Source organism: Babylonia areolata, chromosome 33 (assembly GCF_041734735.1).
Source record: "Babylonia areolata isolate BAREFJ2019XMU chromosome 33, ASM4173473v1, whole genome shotgun sequence".
Lineage (NCBI taxonomy): Eukaryota > Metazoa > Mollusca > Gastropoda > Neogastropoda > Buccinidae > Babylonia > Babylonia areolata.
The window spans coordinates 14,419,968-14,432,040 of record NC_134908.1 but is presented as its reverse complement, the minus strand read 5'-3'; positions in this window follow the sequence as shown (position 1 = coordinate 14,432,040).

The following is a 12,073-nucleotide window of genomic DNA, read 5'->3' as shown; positions in this document are numbered from 1 at the left end:
GCTGCTCATATTGTGAATAGTCTAGTTGATCGCAAAGATGAATGAAAACAAACATGTCAACAACAGTAACAGACAAGAAGGAAGGGAACAAGGGGGCCGGGGGGGAGGGGGGAGGAGAGCAGAAAACGTCTATTCGTTAGTTTTAAAAATGTATGCATTTCACCAGTTATTTATCGTGTAATCATGAAAGTCTGTAAACAAATGAACACTCGCACTCATTCATCCATTTACCTCAACACGGAATCGAAAGTACAGAAAACAAGATGGCTGCTGGCGCCCCCTCCTCTCGCTGGAACCTCCTTCTGTCGGACCAGACAGACACAACCGACTTTTATAACAGCTGATCAGAACAAGTTAAGACCCCACGGCAGTTGGAAGCTGGTGACACAAGCCTGCAATGGAAAATGCCAGGCCCAAACCAACAGAAGCAGAGGAGCCGAGGTCCGCAGCAGTGACAACAGCAGAACCGCAGAGAATACGTGTGTCTGTTTGCCGGAGAATAGCCGAATCTCTGTATCAATCAGTGCTGATTTCCCCTCGTTGCGGTGTTTAGCGGCGGGTCCTCTGCCTCTGCCAATGCCACTGTGTCACCAGTCACTGAAGCGGAGACAACATCACCCAGATATACCCGCCTACCTGCCACCCGAGGTAGAGGGTGGAGGGAAGGTGATAAGGATTGTATGTATGTGTGTGTATGTCACTTTAGTATTGTACCCCCTCCAGTCAGAACTGGTCCCAGCAGTTTCTTAGTTTCACAAGGAGGCGTCACTACGTTCGGACAGTATCCATATACGCTACACCACATCTGTTGGGCAGATGCCTGACCAGCACCTTAACCCAATACACTTCGTCAGGCCATGAGTGCATGCATTAAAATAGGTGTAGCTGTTCTATCGACAGGAGTTTGTGCTAGAGGACAACACTGACGTTGCCTTTATGTTCTTCAGTGCAGCCAAGTGCATACTGCACACGGGACCTCGGTTTATTGTCTCAACCGAATGACTGGACGCTCGCTTTGATTTTCTTGTTCAACTTTGGAAACAGGGTGAGGCCCCAGATCCTCATGGACACTGCATTGCCAATGACACGTCTTAACCAGTGTACCACCTTCCTCCATCAGGCATTTTCAAGAAAGTTAATCAAGAGTTTCATTTAAAAAAACAAACAACAGAAGATGGGTGGGACAAACACAGGACGGCTAGAGCTGTTTTTGACAAGGTGGGATGGTGACCGTATAGCTAAACACTTTGATACACGGATGCTGTATTGATCTCTTTCAGACTCTGCTTCTCAATTTAAGTTTCCCTGAGGAAGCTGAGGGCGAAAGTGTTAAGGTAAATCAAAAGATATAGATATAAGTAAATAGATATTTAATCTTTTTAGTGGACAGTTATATCTGTAACTTAAAAATAGATAGATAGTTAGAGAGAGAAATATATAGATAGATAGATAGAGTACTGAACTCTCAGTCCGAGTGTCCTGAGTACGATTCCAGTATAGTCGCCCGGTGTGTGAAGGTCAGCACACGTACAGAAAGCACTAATCCTAACCCCTTCTTGTCTATGCACATGAAGAAGATCAAAATATGCTCCTTAGGGATCCCGTAAAACGTGTCAGCATTCGGTGGGTGATGAAAACACGAACACAACCCCCTTCAGCCAGCATACCATAGAAAACGGAGAATGGCTGCCTCCATGGTGGGCTAAACGTGGTTATATACATCAAAGCCCATTCTTACATGTGGACGTGGTAGTTAAAGCCCACGAACACATTAAAAAGAAAAAGAACAAACACGTATCAAGGACAGGAACAACAAAGACGAACGACACAATAATAACGTCACAGGAAAAAAAGGACAATAAACAAATAGTTAAGAAACAAAGAGAGGGGTACGATGGAATGAGTGAAGATAGATACAGAAATGGAGAGGAAGGCACACAGAGACACAGACACAGAGAGAGAAAGAGAGAGAGAGGGTGTGGGCAGGAAGGGTTGTGTGGAAAGAGAATAACTCCAGGTACTTTTCTCGTGTGGGGGTCATTTTTGACCTGGCATAGGATGTCCAGTGTGTGAGGGGGTGGGGGTCATTTCTGATGTCACGGGGGCGAGAAGAGAGAGGGGAAGGTCATGGCTTCCTGTGCGGTCTTTTTGTGTGTGTGTGTGCGCGTTTTGTGCGGTCTTTTTTGTTGTTGTTTTCACTCAAAAACGCTTGGGACACTTCTTTCAAGAAAAGGGGGGGTTAGGGGAGGCCATGTGTTACTTCATAGGTGAAAATATAATAGGTAGCTGTGGTTGACTGGTTGGTTGGGTTGGTGCTGGTTGCTTGGTTGGTTGCTTGGTTGACTGGTTGCTTGCTTGCTTGCTTGCTTGCTTGGATAGTTGGTTGTGTCTTGGGTTTATCAGTGTGTTTGTGGGTTGTCTGCATTCTGGTAAGTGCTTTGGTTGGTGCGGCGTCGTGCATTGGTGCTTTAGTTGTTTCTGGTCATTTTGGATGGCATCGCTTCACTTCACATCGTGTCGCGTCGTATCGGGTCGTCTTCCATGGCAGCGTACATACTGTACACACTGTACTGCTTTGCACTGCATCGCTTTGCGTTGTGTTGTGTTGTGTTGTGTTGTGTTACTCTATGCCATTACAGATCTCTCTTTGTGAAATTCGGTTAGCTTTCCTCTGTGTGTGTGTGTGTGTGTGTGTGTGTGTGTGTGTGTGTGTGTGTGTGTGTGTGTGTGTGTCTGTGTGTGTGTCTGTGTGTGTGTCTGTGTGTGTGTGATACGACTCGACTCGACTCGACTTCATTTATTGTCAAAAAATCCTGAAGGATTAACAGACACAACAAAGAACAAAAGGAACAAAGAAATAAACGGCCATCTAATACGCATGCAATGAAATACGTAATTGGCGAGTGCATTTTGACAGTCATCGCAGCTGAATAAATCACTTGGTTTTAGGATATTGTTTTGTATTTTTCTAGTGATCACATTTGATTGATGATCATACTGCTGTACAGTTGTAAGTAGATGGTTTCGCAAATTATGAAATAAGATACACGTATCTAAGAAATGTAATTCATCTTCAACAACTTCACATATATCTCATAACCTCTCTTCTCTGGGAATGTTTGTATATCTTCCTCGTTCGATATTGAAATAATGTGCGCTTATTCTGAGTTGACAAAGAGCTTGTTTGTGAGTTAGATAATTCTCAATTTGATAATCGTTTTTTTTAATTTTTTGTAGAAGTCTAATCTGTTGTATTCATTTTTTCTCCGTTTCCAGAATTGTATCTATCTATTTCTTAGTTGTTGACGTAATGTGAATTTAAGTCGTCAGTCGGCTCTACCCAGGTAGGCAGCCTGTTGTGCAAATGACCTCGTGTTTGTAAAGCGCTTAGAGCTTAGTCTCCGACCGAGGATAGGCGCTATATAAGTATCCATATCAATCAATCAGTGGGGCTTGTCCTGAATACGAAGTGGCTCGGCCACAGTGCAGCGTGCCCTCTGTTGTATGGCCCCTTGCGACCTAACCTCCACGGTTCCCTGTGGACTACCGACGCCGGAACTGCGACAGACGAACCCGGGTGTTATTGTGTGTGGGGGAATTCGAAATGAGCGGCGTGGGAGTAATGCCATTGAAAAGATGGATATGACGGACCAGCAAATTTTGTTGTTGTTATTGCCGTGTGTTTTTTACTTGCACCAAGTGCATACTGTACAAGGGACCTCGGTCAATCCTCCCATCCGTGAGACTAGCACCCAGACCACCATTCAAAAATTCTGGTCTGTATATGGGACACGAACCCGTAAGCACTCGCTTCCTAGGCTGGCGCATTACCACTGGGCCACCGCCTGATTCTCCAGCTTGTGTCGTCACACCACGAGGTGCTGAGATAGATGTGTCGTCACACCACGAGGTGCTGAGATAGATGTGTCGTCACACCACGAGGTGCTGAGATAGATGTGTCGTCACACCACGAGGTACTGAGATAGACATGTCGTCACACTATGAGGTGCTGAGATAGATGTGTCGTCACACCACGAGGTGCTGAGATAGATGTGTCGTCACACCACGAGGTGCTGAGATAGATGTGTCGTCACACCACGAGGTGCTGAGATAGATGTGTCGTCACACCACGAGGTGCTGAGATAGATGTGTCGTCACACCACGAGGTGCTGAGATAGATGTGTCGTCACACCACGAGGTGCTGAGATAGATGTGTCGTCACACCACGAGGTGCTGAGATAGATGTGTCGTCTCTGGATAGGCGTTGGACTTCTGATCCAGCGTTCAGCAGTGATCAGGGTTCGAGGCCCCCGTTTCGGCATTGAACCAGACTGGGGTTGGGGAAGGTCAGTACAGCGAAAGGACAGGACTGGGCTCCGCCTTCCTATGCCGTGCCTTAGAAAGAGTGACTATCAATTCACTGCCCCGATGGCCGTAAAGCTCATTTCTTATGGTTTTCTATCCATGGGCATGATGGCTGGGTGGTCAGAGCACTGGGTATAGCGACTCAGAGAGAGAGAGAGAGAGGAATACATAGACAGTGCAGCGTGCCCTCTGTTGTAGACACAGAGAGAGACACAGAGTGACAGAGAGACAGAGATGGACATCGACAGTGACAGCGAGACAGAGAGTGAAACTGACATTGACACTTTGACACACAAAGAAAGAAAGAGAGGGAAGAGACATGTATTGACAGGGAGACATAGAGAGAGACACACAGAGTGACAAAGACACGGGAGAGAAAGACACGTTGATCTGGTGACAGGAAGACAGCGAGTCACATAAACAGGGTGGTACAGACAGAGATAGAAACACACAGAGACACAGACACAGACAGACAGACAGATTCAGATGGTTTGATACACATAAGGGAATGGGGCGGGGAATAGGGAAAGAGGGAGTGGGCAATCCAGCTGTTCATCCACAAGCTATGTAGTAACATTGCTTTGAACTCGGAATGTACGAAATAAAAAATCTTTATTATCATTTTTAATATCGAACGAGGAAGATATGCAAACATTCCCAGAGAAGAGAGGTTATGTGATATATGTGAAGTTGTTGAAGATGAATTACAAACAAGCAAAGAAATACAGTAAATGGAAAAACTACAAGTTCTGTCAAAAAGAATGCAGGAGAGAGTTCAGGGGGACCGAGTGGGAGTACGTAAACGCTATAATTGAAAAAAGGCCTGAAGGAGAACAGCTCCAAGCCATTCTGGCGATATGTGAAAGCGAGACGCCAGGACAGTGTCGGAGTAGTACCCCTGAAGAAAGGCTCTACACTTCATAGTGACAGCATCACCAAAGCTCGGATCTTCCTGCAGCAGTTCTGCTCGGTATTCACGAGAGAAGATGAAGCAGCACTACCAGCAATGGACAGACCAGCCTACCCGACCATCGACAATTTGTCCGTGGAGGCAAACGGCATCCTGAAACTGCTGAGGAATTTGAATCCATCCAGATCCCCTGGCCCCGATGGCATACCGAACAGAGTGCTGAAAACTTGCGCAGAATCCATTGCGCCACTCCTTACAACCATTTTCAACCATTCTCTCCAGACTGGACAACTACCATCTGACTGGCGCTCAGCAAACATCGCGCCCATCCATAAGAAAGGTGACAAAAACCGAGCAGAAAAACTACAGGCCAGTTTCGCTTACCTCAGTGGCTTGTAAACTTCTGGAACATATCGTTTGCCGACACCTCCGAACACACTTAGAGAAGCATGGAATCCTATCGGACAAAAACCATGGCTTCAGGGCTGGCCAATCATGCGAGATGCAACTCCTCACCATGACGAATGATCTCCATAAGTCAAATGATGCCGGGAGGCAGACAGATGTGATAGTCCTTGACTTCAGTAAAGCCTTTGACACGGTCCCCCATAGCAAACTTTTGCATAAAATGGATCACTATGGTGTCAGAGGCCCAGTTTACACATGGCTCAGCAACTTCCTGGGAGGGAGGAAGATGAGGGTAGTTCTGGATGGCGAGGCATCCGAAGAAGCAGCCGTTGTATCCTGCGTCCCACAAGGCACAGTGCTCGGTCCATTACTTTTCCTCTGCCACATCAATGACCTGCTGGAATCAGTAAGATCAACAGTACAGCTCTTTGCTGATGACTGCTTGCTGTACCGGGAAATCCACAGCTTCCAGAACCATCTTACCCTGCAGGCGGATCTCAGAAACTCAGAATATTTTAATCTTAGAATGGGCAAAGAAGTGGGGCATGCGATTCAACGCCCAGAAAGCACTTAGTCCTACCTCTATAGCCTGGGATGAGTAATACTGAAACAAGTACAAGAGACACCCTAGGAGTACAAATCGCGAGCGACTTGAAATGGTCCCCATATATCTCCAATATCAGCCGCAAAGCTGGATCGACCCTAGGATTCCTGTGCCGGAACCTCCGGAACTGTCCCAAAGACTGCAGGCGCCTGGCATATACAGCACTGGTCAGATCCAAGCTGGAATACAGCGCGACAGTGTGGGACCTGCACCAGAGACAGGACATCGAAAAGCTGGAGAGAGTGCAACGCCACAAGCAGCACGCTTTATTACCGGAGACTACAAGTCCAGGAATCCCGGATGCATAAGTGGCTGCTGAAGGAACTAAACCTGCCGTCCCTGGAGGAAAGACGCAGGCACCAACGCCTCAGCCTCTTCTATAAGATTGCTGAGGGTGTTGTACCAGCTATCCCAGCAGATAAACTCCTAACTCCGGCCCCCACAAATCGCCGCAGAATTAAACCCACCAGTTTTGAGGGATTCAAAACAACAAATGTAGTTGAAAGACAGGCCATCAACCACTCCCGTGCATTCCGGGTCCCTGACGCGAGAACAGAGCAATATCGTAGCTCCTTCTTCATCAGGACTGCCATGGAGTGGAACCAACTGAGTGAGGCCACTGTCACTGCAGGCTTAGTGCATTTTCATCAGCACTGACCAGATCACCATCTGAGCCTGTGACCAGCAACCACTAGATTTTTTTTTTTAATTTATAAAAAAAAAAATTAATATTTTTTTTTAGTTCTTGCTTCTGGAAGTGGGGCCTGGACCCTTCCGGCCGAACCGGGGGGTTTGGATGGTCATAATCCAGGGTAGACAGTTTTCCTAAGGTCTTCCTAGACTATTTTTTTCTACTAGGTACATGCGTCCTCCTAGTTCCGTCGCGTATTTATCGCCAGAAGTGGCGTCTGCGACGTACACTACCACATCCAGATCCAGATCCAGATCTTTTCATAATTGTCCATATTGATTAAGCTTGAAGTCATTTTCCAGAGAGAGGGTGATAGAGGGAGAAAGCTCCATCTTTATCCACCCAACATCGTTCCCTATTTTTTGATTGATTGATATGGATACTTATATAGTGCCTATCCTCTGTCGGAGACCAGGCTCTAAGTGCTTTACAAATACGGGGTCATTTGCACAACAGGCTGCCTACCTGGGTAGAGCCGACTGACGGCTGCCACTGGGCGCTCATCATTCGTTTCCTGTATAATTCAATCAGATTTCAGGCACACATATTACACACTCAGACAGACATGTAACATTTTACATGAATGACCATTTTGTTTATTTAGCCCGCCATATAGGCAGCCATACTCCGTTTTCGGGGGTGTGCATGCCAAGTATGTTCTTGTTTCCATAACCCACTGAACACTGATATGGATTACAGGATCTTTAATGTGCGTATTTGATCTTCTGCGTGCGTATACACACGAAGGAGGTTCAGGCACTTGCAGGTCTGCACATATGTTGACCTAGGAGATCGGAAAAATCTCCACTCTCTACCCACCAGGGGCCGTATTCAAGAGAACATCGTGCCTGAGGGTAAATGTGTACCTGCGGGTAATCTGCCTGAGGCAAGGCCCGATGGTAAGGCAATTTATCCTTACTACCTGGCAAGGGTGACTGCCCACGAAGCAGAGGTAAATATGGCGGATCCTTTTGCAGCATTTTTCTTTCTTTCTTTTTTTTTTAAAGGGAACTCAGGCGTGCTTTACGGATAGCACGTGTTTTGCGAACTCTCTCGACAATGTTCCGAGCTGTGGTGCGATGAGAAGTGAAACTGAGAGCAGACAATCGTTGGGAATCCCCCCCCCCCCCCCCAAAAAGAAAAAGACGATGGGTTAGCTGGGTTAGCGAACCACGTGTGTCTTGAATACGAAGATAACTTATCCTTCAAGTTAAACTGTACCCTCGGGTCCCAACCATGTCAAAGATATCTTGCCTGAAGGCAAAATGAATTTTGTCTTGAATACGGCCCCAGGTGCCCGAGATTCGAACCCGTGACCCTCAGATTGAAAGTCCAACGTTTTAACCACTGGACTATTTCTGTTTACCCCACCCACAGTTTTTTTACCCTTGCATAATTCTGTCCCTTTAGATACAGGTCAAAAAAGGATCACGACCCAAGACGACAACAAACGCCTTACTTCACGTATCAAAACAAGAACAGAAGAAAACAGAAATGAATGGAAAAAAAGCGTACGAAAGCCAGGTCAGCGCCAGCGTTCTATCTGATAAACGAGAGCGTACAATGACAACTTCATCCGCAGAGAAAGATGAAAAAAACAGAAGGCGACTTGTGGTCTGGGGTGGAGGTGGGTGGGTCAGATTTCATGAGGACTGGTGTGAACGGGGTGGGGAGGCTGGTCAGGTGGTGGAAGGTCGTCTTAGGGAGTGCTCTGACCTTGACCCGACCTTGGTCCGAGTTTTGTCAGGAATGAAAGATTTAATGACCATCCCTCTTTTGTAGCCTCCATTTTCTTTTTCTTTTAAAAAAAATTGTTGTTGTTGTTCTTCTTCTTCTTCTTTCTTATCCTTTTTAAAATTTTCTTTTTTTCTTTTTTTTCTGGAAGTGTCTGTATGCTTGTAATCTCTCTTTGCCTCTGTCTCTGTCTCACTGTCTCTGTTTTTCTCTGACTCTGTCTCTCGGTCTCTCTGTCTCTGTGTGTGTATCTATCTGTCGGAAGGCCACATTCTGGGATGTTCCTCCAGGTATCCTTTCCCAGTTCCCAAGGGAATAGAATGCTTTTCACTTGATCTCTTCACGTGGTCTGAGAGATACGTTATGGTGTGGTCTGTTTTATGTTGCGCTCAATAGTTTGAACTTGATTTGTTGTGTTTTACATGGAATGAGTGAGATGTGAGTGAAGTTGTTCTTTTAATGTTCTTTCAATCAACATTTCAACAGTATTTTGTGTTCTTTCTGACTGGTTTTAAGAACTGACGGGTACCCAGCCTTGAAATAACTTCTCCCGTCTTGGCTTTAATTCTCTCTCTCTCTCTATATATATATATATATATAGATAGATACCCCTAATATATATATATATATATATATATATATATATATATAGAGAGAGAGAGAGAGAGAGAGAGATCGAGCAGTGTACTGTTGCCGAGTCACTTCGATGGTGTTCACGTACTTAGGTACACCGCCTACTGCGCCCCCAACTGACAACAATAACAGCTCAGTCACGGAGCCAGACTGAGTGAGTGTCTCCCTGAGAGTGGAGACAGTCACCACGTCCCTCCAGCAAGACTCAGCCATGAATCTGCCGACACGAAGACCCTGACAGGTCTCACAACAAAGATCATAAGTGGAGGGGATCAAAACTGAGGTCACCATGAGAGCAGGGCATGAAAGGCCACAGAACTAGGGCAATTTCTTCATATGTTAATGATGGAGGTGGATGGTGATGATGACGTTGATGCTATGAGGTTCCAGTTAGGTTTTGGACAACGTGATAAGGCTGTACTCTACTCTCTCATTATGATTTCCCGGAGTTAAACAGCACGAGAGAGACATACACTTGCAGTATTGGTCAGAAAATTTGAGCAACACATCCAAAAGATGCATCCGTGAAGTGGAAGAAACTTGACTGTGTTGTCCCATTCTTCTTATTTAAGCCAATATCACACTCTGCTCTGAGTAGGAGCCGGCCGCGGGACGTAAAAATCCCACTCCGCTGGGAATCGAACCCGCTTCCTCCAAGCCATCAGCCCGAGTCGCTAACCATTTCGCCACTGTGACTAGTAAGATAATCGTAGATTTAAACTTCTGCTTAATAGATTTGAACTTCTGCTTTGCATGCAAGTTATCTTGCTGCATACACCTTCCAGGAGCAGCAAAGAATTTTGTCTTGTGATAGGTCAGTCTGGATGGGCGCAATAGCCGAGTAATTAAAGCTTTGGACTTTCAATCTGAGGATCCCGAGTTCGAATCTCGGTAAGGGCGCCTGTTGGGTAAAGGGTGGAGATTCTTCCGATCTCCCATGTCAACATATGTCAAGACCTGCTAGTGCCTGAACCCTCTTCGTGTGCATACACACGCAGAAGATCAAAATAATACGCATGTTAAAGATCCTGTAATCCATGTCAGCGTCCGGTGAGTTATAGAAACAAGAACCTAACCAGTATGCACACCCTGAAAACGGAATGTGGCTGCCTACAGGGCGGAGTAAATAAACAAAACAGTCATACACGTAAAATGTTACATTCTGTATGAGTATATGTGTGCGTGACTGAAATCTGATTGAATGATACAGGAAACGAATGATGGGTGCCCAGTGGCAGCCGTCAGTCGGCTCTACCCAGGTAGACAGCCTGTTGTGCAAATGACTCCGTGTTTGAAAAGCGCTCAGAGCTTGGTCTCCAACCGAGGATAGGCGCTGCATGAGTATCCGTATCATCATCATCATCATCATCATCATCATCATCATCATCATCATCTTCATCTTCATCATCATCATCATCATCATCATCTATTACGGGAAATTGCAGGCGCCCTGAAGACTGCTGGCACTGGGACCGCGGCAGACGAGACTGTGTGTGACTGTGTACGGGGGGGGGGGGGGGGGGGGGGGGGGGGGGGGGTTGGGATGACCCGCGTGGGGAAAGTTCGTGCCACTGAATCCTCGCTGATGATGCTGCCTCAAGAAAAGACTCAGAGACCACAAACTAGAAGATGTAAAACAACTCATCACACCGTGCACCCTTGAGTGAATAGTCTCTCCATCTACATCTCTTTCTCTCTTTTTAAGCTTTTTCCGTTTCTCTTTCCCTTTCATCTCTATTTCATTTCACATCCTCCCCATCCCCCCTCCATCTCTATTTCATTTCACATCCTCCCCCTCCCCAACCCCCCCCCCTCCATCTCTATTTCATTTCACATCCTCCCCATCCCCCCCCCCCTCCATCTCTATTTCATTTCACATCCTCCCCCTCCCCCCCCCCTCCATCTCTATTTCATTTCACATCCTCCCCATCCCCAACCCCCCCCCCCTCCATCTCTATTTCATTTCACATCCTCCCCATCCCCCCCCCCATCTCTATTTCATTTCACATCCTCCCCCTCCCCAACCACCCCCTCCATCTCTATTTCATTTCACATCCTCCCCCTCCCCATCCCCAACCCCCCTCCATCTCTATTTCATTTCACATCCTCCCCATCCCCAACCCCCCTCCATCTCTATTTCATTTCACATCCTCCCCATCCCCCCCCCCCATCTCTATTTCATTTCACATCCTCCCCCTCCCCACCCCCCCCCCTCCATCTCTATTTCATTTCACATCCTCCCCCTCCCCCCCCCTCCATCTCTATTTCATTTCACATCCTCCCCATCCCCCCCCCCCCTCCATCTCTATTTCATTTCACATCCTCCCCCTCCCCACCCACCCCCCTCCATCTCTATTTCATTTCACATCCTCCCCCTCCCCAACCCCCCCCCCCTCCATCTCTATTTCATTTCACATCCTCCCCATCCCCAACCCACCCCCTCCCCCGCACCTCTCACCTCCCTCTCCCACCCCCAGCATTTTTCCCTCTCCCTTCCCCTTCTCTCCTCTCTCCTTCCCCCAGTCCTATGTCTCTCTCCTTCCCCAGTCTATGTCTCTCTCCTCTCTCCTTCCCCCAGTCTATGTCTCTCTCCTTCCCCCAGTCTATGTCTCTCTCCTTCCCCAGTCTATGTCTCTCTCCTCTCTCCTTCCCCCAGTCTATGTCTCTCTCCTCTCTCCTTCCCCCAGTCTATGTCTCTCTCCTCTCTCCTTCCCCCAGTCTATGTCTC